The sequence below is a fragment of the Mytilus galloprovincialis genome, chromosome 12 (genome assembly GCF_965363235.1).
Source record: "Mytilus galloprovincialis chromosome 12, xbMytGall1.hap1.1, whole genome shotgun sequence".
In the NCBI taxonomy this organism is placed as follows: Eukaryota; Metazoa; Mollusca; class Bivalvia; order Mytilida; family Mytilidae; genus Mytilus; species Mytilus galloprovincialis.
In genome coordinates this window covers 43,018,255-43,025,188 of record NC_134849.1, presented here as the reverse complement: position 1 = coordinate 43,025,188, position 6,934 = coordinate 43,018,255, and positions in this window count along the sequence as shown.

The following is a 6,934-nucleotide window of genomic DNA, read 5'->3' as shown; positions in this document are numbered from 1 at the left end:
TGACAAGTTTATTGTTTTGTTCGTGTGCTTGATCTATAGCAATTGACGAAAATTTACTATGCGATTTATGCAACACAAACTTGCCATTTTCAAATTCTGTTGCAACACTTGGAGCTGTATTGTTCAATGCCATCATATCCCGTACATGTACCGGAAGCCACCTTGCATAGTTTGGATGGTCTAAAGCAAAGAACCATGGAATAATCTGTGTCATAGAATCTTTGTATAATTTGAAGTTACCTTCTCTTAATGATCTTACAAATAGCAGAATGTACAATTCAAACCTCAATGTTAATGACCAGAAGTGAAAAAGTGGACTTTCAATTTCTCTCAGCTCACGCCATTCCTCAAAAGTAAAATCAGTATCTTCAAGGCTAGGTTCTTCCATACACACCCTGTATGCTCGTTGCATAAGAATATACAGTGCACTTGCAGTTACTTCATGGGCGTGTCGTTGTTCTGGAGACATGAGACGCTCTCAAAAACGAATCTGCTGTTCCTGGTGATTCTATATTCGCTTGACTCAAGGCACTTGTCCAACCACTATTGTCTAACCAATCGCCTATAGTTCTCAGCGCTGCTATTTCTATGTGAAGACCTCCAAACAGGACGACAATTTGTTCTTCTGAAAATCTGTTTGGCCAATTCCACTGAACTGATTTCGCAAGTGCATAGAGAGGCTGATCACAGGTGATTACTGGTATCTGTCCAGGATTTAAAAATTGAACACATTGTTTTGCTATATTCATAGAATGTCTAATCATTGCGATAGATTTAGCTTCTTCCTGAAACATGGGTAACAGTGAACTAATATCTAAAGGTGCATTGATATCTGATGTGGCTTGACTAGCGTGGAATATTCCATGTCTTCAATGTCATCTGCTTCAATTTTGGTATTCACATGATTAAGCCACCTGTAACATTATGTTTTACTTTATATTGAGTTAATAATAAATGATAAAGTGTTCTAAAATATATGTGTGCATACAGACAGACGAACAAGCAATTAACATAGCAAATGTGCAAATAATGAGTGATAATATCACATAAATGGCGAGCAGTTGAAGCATGGCTATACATGTACAAAGCTTATGGTAAGTATATATGTATAGTTTTCTATAAAGGTTAGTATTATTGACATAGGCATACAGTTTTCTAAAGGTAATAATTAGTTGTATATATGTATATAGTGCTAGAATTAAAAAGGTGAGAATTGGTATAGTTTAGGCAACAATTCTACAACTTGTGCTAATGTATACTGTTATGGAAAGAGCAGAATATTCATAATTTGTTCAAACATCAAACATTTGAAAACACAACGTTCAGACAACAGCTAACCTACCAAACTCAATCAAATAAAAGCTACAATAATAGTTGTTTGTTGCAACTTTTAAAAGCTGGTATCATATTGCGGTTCTCAACCAGACTTTTGTCTTTCAGCATACGTCTGAAAATAAGAACATACCTGTACTCTAAATTCATTGCACTTGCTATTGCTGTACCATCGCTAATCATCGGACCATGAACCGTTGGTATTTCTGCAGGTTCTTTTGGAAGAACAACAGGAGGGACGATGGTATAAGCTTTTGGTAACGGTTTCAGGTCTTCCCTCTTTGATACTGAATCAATTGGTATGGTTAATCTCTCGACACCAACATTTCCTGGAACTGGATGTTGAAAAAGTGATATGGCAGTTCCATGCAACGATCCTTGAGAAGTTGTCGAACTCGGGTTATGGTCGATATTATCCACGGCTGTAGTTGTAAACACACCACTCCGAAATTTTGCTGGACATACCACATTTTCAATATTGAAAGCCTCACAGATGGAGTTGCCAAGAGCAGTAGATAAATTCATAATTCTGTCATAGGATAATGATAAACCTAAAGAGTACATTTTATCAATCAACCCTCGTTTCCTCGTTTCAGCGTGTAGCAGAAGGCCTAAATATATTGGGAGAGGTGGCTCTCGTTCTGTTGAATGGAAGACTGCGGAGGAATCCTTTCGTCTGCGTATGGAGGAATTAAACTGAAGCAGCTGTGAAATAGTTAGTGTAGTCTGTGCTTCAATAGAATTGCTTGACTGCATTTTAATATTTGGTCCACCAAGGATCATTCCGACTAATGTTTTCAATGATTGTGGAACAGAGTTTTTTTGACAACCTGTCTCAAACGTTCCATTAACTATATATTGCATTGCCATCATGTCCTTTCGCACTATCTGTGCAGCCTTAAACAATAAAATTGCCTCATCATCATAATTTGTTCTTGTTGCCTGTTTTATTGCAGCACCAACATCATCGTTATATAATAATAGCACGTCTCTTCCTTGTTTATGGGCCTGCAAGTCTGGGATTGCTGCAAGAATTCGGTTTTTTAGATCTGTTGAATGCACCCTTGCAGATGTTTCTAACCCAAACTGTTCATTCGAGAGGTATACATTCGCGTTAAGTCTGCTAATTTGAATATTGGAATCACATCCGAGTCTATGCGTGATTCTTCTATGTACACTAACAGCTCCGCAAGGACGATCCCGTGGATACGACTGTCTGAACTTTCATCACTAATCTTTAGTGGTCTTGCTCTATTATACAAATGTGTCAGGCACTTAACATGATAAATGGCTTCTTGGGAAATCATGTCACCTGCGCTTAGTTTTGCCAAAAGTACTGTATCTTGCAGGTCAAGTGCACATTTACGTACACGTTTGTCTATTTCAAACGTAGATGCTTTGTGTAGATCTCCTGAAGACTCAACACAGAAGAAACAATCTTCAGTCATTGTCATTGTTGCAGAGCCAACACTTTGTCGTGTTATTTTACTTTTAGTCCCAACCTGCTCACCACTCTCTCCTTTTCTCTTATGCTTTTCATGTCTGTCAATCTTTAACTCTGAAAACTTATTTCTACATGTTTTGTGCCATTTTGCATTGTGCAGCTGCAAGTTTTTCATCAATGAAATGTTCTTATCTAATCGGAATCGGGAACCATTCAATTAGCTGACATCGTTCTAAAATTGTTTCAAGTCTTTTGTATCCTGTTCCTACATCTACGTCAGATCGCTTGCTATAAGCGGGACACTGTAAATTTTCTTTAGTCTGTTCTTGGCAAAAAATACATTCGTTCCATTCAAAGTCGGCAGATATAGAAGATGTTGATGGTAATTCCGGATCTACAATTTTGCACTGTTTTGACATTGCTAAAACTACTAGTTTATATCTCAAAATGTACAGCTACAAGACTACCAATACCTAAAATGACAAAACAAATCTTATTTGTTCATAATGCAATAAAGTTTCCCTACTTTTAAACTCTTTAGCACCCCCAAAAATCATATGGTAACCTAGGATTAGCCAAATTTGTTAATTTTGATATATGATGGCGGCCATCTTGAAAAAAGCCGCCATTTTGAAATTTTAAAGTGGGTCCATAGCTAATATTGTTTAGAATACCCATCTCTACTACCATGCCAAATTTGATGCTTTTATCATCAAACCCACAATTATTTCACCAATCAGCCGGACTAGTATGGGATTTGCTAATTGTTGAAGGCCATATGGGACCTATAGTTGTTAATTTCTGTGTCACTTTGGTCTCTTGTGGAGAGTTGTCTCATTGGCAATCATACCACATCTTCTTGACAATGCGATTGCAGAAAACGACAAAATACAATCAGCACGCAAAACACAACAAAGAAAACAGACTAAATATGAGCAAAAGAAACACCACCAAAAACTAGGGATGATTGCATGTTTTCTTGATTGGTAAACTGATACTGATCTACATTTGGCATCCGCTATATATGATTATATAGAACTTTGCTATGATTTGTTTTAATTAAAAAAAACGGATTTTTATATCAGAAAGTCATTTATTAAATATTACAGGTTTGTACCATCAAAGTTGTTTATCTTATATAATTATATATTTTTTATGTTTACATTTGTTAAGAAGTCATTTGCATGCATTGAACGTAAACGGGTATATTATAATTACTGAATTGAATACACTATTCAATAAATATTCCCGATTAAGGAAAGTATATTACAGTATACTCAGTTTTACTAATGCTACCCCATAAGTTTACTTCATGTGTTTCCCGAATCATTAATATAGCTCTTGGGAATACGGACACAGCAAACAAAACCACTATTATTGGCTGTAGCATTATATATATGAGTATAAATCTTCTAGTAAAGTTGGTCTCATTTGAATTATTGTCGCTTAAACTTATGTTTTCCGAATTGCACACTCCGTCATTCAACATCATTTGATAAGCAGATTTTATTACTTTGCCACCGGTTTCACATTTAGTTTCATCTCACTCGATACATGTTCTGCACATCAATGTATCTAATTCGTTGACTGAAACATCTTTATCTACATGAATGTTTTCGGTTCCAATATTGTATTTTTGATTTGAATTGGCAATTGATTCAGCGGAGGAAAGTGCACTAAATAGCCTCTTAATTTTTTTTTTTATAAAATCTGCTAAAAGTTACTGTAAAAATTGTTTGTTAGCAAATTAAAACGAGAAATTCAATTGTATAAACTGTTGAAATAAGAATGCTGTAAAAACGAAAAAAAGCTGTATTTTCAGATATTACACAATATAAAAGATAGGCGAAACATACCATAATGATGTTAAACTCATACGTGTAAGTCGAAAAGGAACTGAGTTTAGTCTTAGATAAATGATTGTTTTAATAGTTGTATTGGCGTTGAATTAGCTGTCAATTAACTGCGAGTACTTTCAGATCTTTACCTCTTTTCTTTTTGTTGTGGGATGTACCCGGCCACGTCCACTTGTATTTTTGTTCATCTGATGATTTAAGCCTTTTTCAACTGATTTTTATATTTCGTTCTTATGTTGTACTGTTATTTCACTGTCAAAGGTTAGTGGGAGAGTTGGGATCCCGCTAACATGCTTAACCCCGCCACATTCTGTATGTATGTGTCTGTCCAATGTCAAGAGCCTGTAATTCAGTTAATGTCGTTGGTTTCTGTGTTATATATTTGTTTTTCGTTAAAATTTTGTACATAAATAAGGCCGTTAGTTTCCTCGTTTGAATCGTCTTACATTGTCATTTCGGGGCCTTTTATAGCTGACTATGCGGTATGGGATTTGCTAATTGTTGAAGGCCATATGGTGACCTATAGTTGTTAATTTGTGTGTCACTTTGGTCTCTTGTGGAGAGTTGTCTCATTGGCAATCATACCACATCTTCTTGACAATGCGATTGCAGAAAACGACAAAATACAATCAGCACGCAAAACACAACAAAGAAAACAGACTAAATATGAGCAAAAGAAACACCACCAAAAACTAGGGATGATTGCATGTTTTCTTGATTGGTAAACTGATACTGATCTACATTTGGCATCCGCTATATATGATTATATAGAACTTTGCTATGATTTGTTTTGATAAAAAAAAAAACGGATTTTTATATCAGAAAGTCATTTATTAAATATTACAGGTTTGTACCATCAAAGTTGTTTATCTTATATAATTATATATTTTTTATGTTTACATTTGTTAAGAAGTCATTTGCATGCATTGAACATAAACGGGTATATTGTAATTACTGAATTGAATACACTATTCAATAAATATTCCCGATTAAGGAAAGTATATTACAGTATACTCAGTTTTACTAATGCTGCTCCATAAGTTTACTTCGTGTGTATCCCGAATCATTAATATAGCTCTTGGGAATACGGACACAGCAAACAAAACCACTATTATTGGCTGTAGCATTATATATATGAGTATAAATCTTCTAGTAAAGTTGGTCTCATTTGAATTATTGTCGCTTAAACTTATGTTTTCCGAATTGCACACTCCGTCATTCAACATCATTTGATAAGCAGATGTTATTACTTTGCCACCGGTTTCACATTTAGTTTCATCTCACTCGATACATGTTCTGCACATCAATGTATTTAATTCGTTGACTGAAACATCTTTATCTACATGAATGTTTTCGGTTCCAATATTGTATTTTTGATTTGAATTGGCAATTGATTCAGCGGAGGAAAGTGCACTAAATAGCCTCTTAATTTTTTTTATAAAATCTGCTAAAAGTTACTGTAAAAATTGTTTGTTAGCAAATTAAAACGAGAAATTCAATTGTATAAACTGTTAAAATAAGAATGCTGTAAAAACGAAAAAAAGCTGTATTTTCAGATATTACACAAGCAAATGCAGAAAGGTTTGAGTTCTGCAACTTAAGGTAGTTCAGGGGTATAGAAAAAAAATGACAGAATTTTCTTATACTTTGTGAAATTTAACTTTGAAGTATTTTTAATGAAAAAATGCAAAAAAAAAAATGGGGGTCACCGGCCATCTAAGAGATATTTTGACCTCTGAAAATGAGTACAAATAGGTTATGGAAATAAAGGGAAAATGACCAAAAATACACTTTGATTGAATTTTCAAAGCAAAATAAATGACAGAAGTTGCTAATTTTTTCACACTGTAAAGCTTGATGTCTCTATTATATAAAATTGAAATAAAATTTGGGGGTCACCAGCCATCCAAGATATTATTTGACCTCTGAAAATGAGTGCAAATAGGCTAAATATAGAGAAAACAGACATAAAATCTCTTTGATTGAATTTTCAGAGCAAAATAAATGACAGAAGTTGCTCATTATTTCATACTGTAAAGCTTGATGTATCTATTTTATAAAATTGGAAAAAAAATTGGGGGTCACCGGCCATCCAAGAGATTTTTTGACCTCTGAAAATGAGTGCAAATAGGCTAAATATAGGGAAAACAGACATAAAATCTCTTTGATTGAATTTTCAGAGCAAAATAAATGACAGAAGTTGCTCATTATTTCATACTGTAAAGCTTGATGTATCTATTTTATAAAATTGGAAAAAAAATTGGGGGTCACCGGCCATCCAAGAGATTTTTTGACCTCTGAA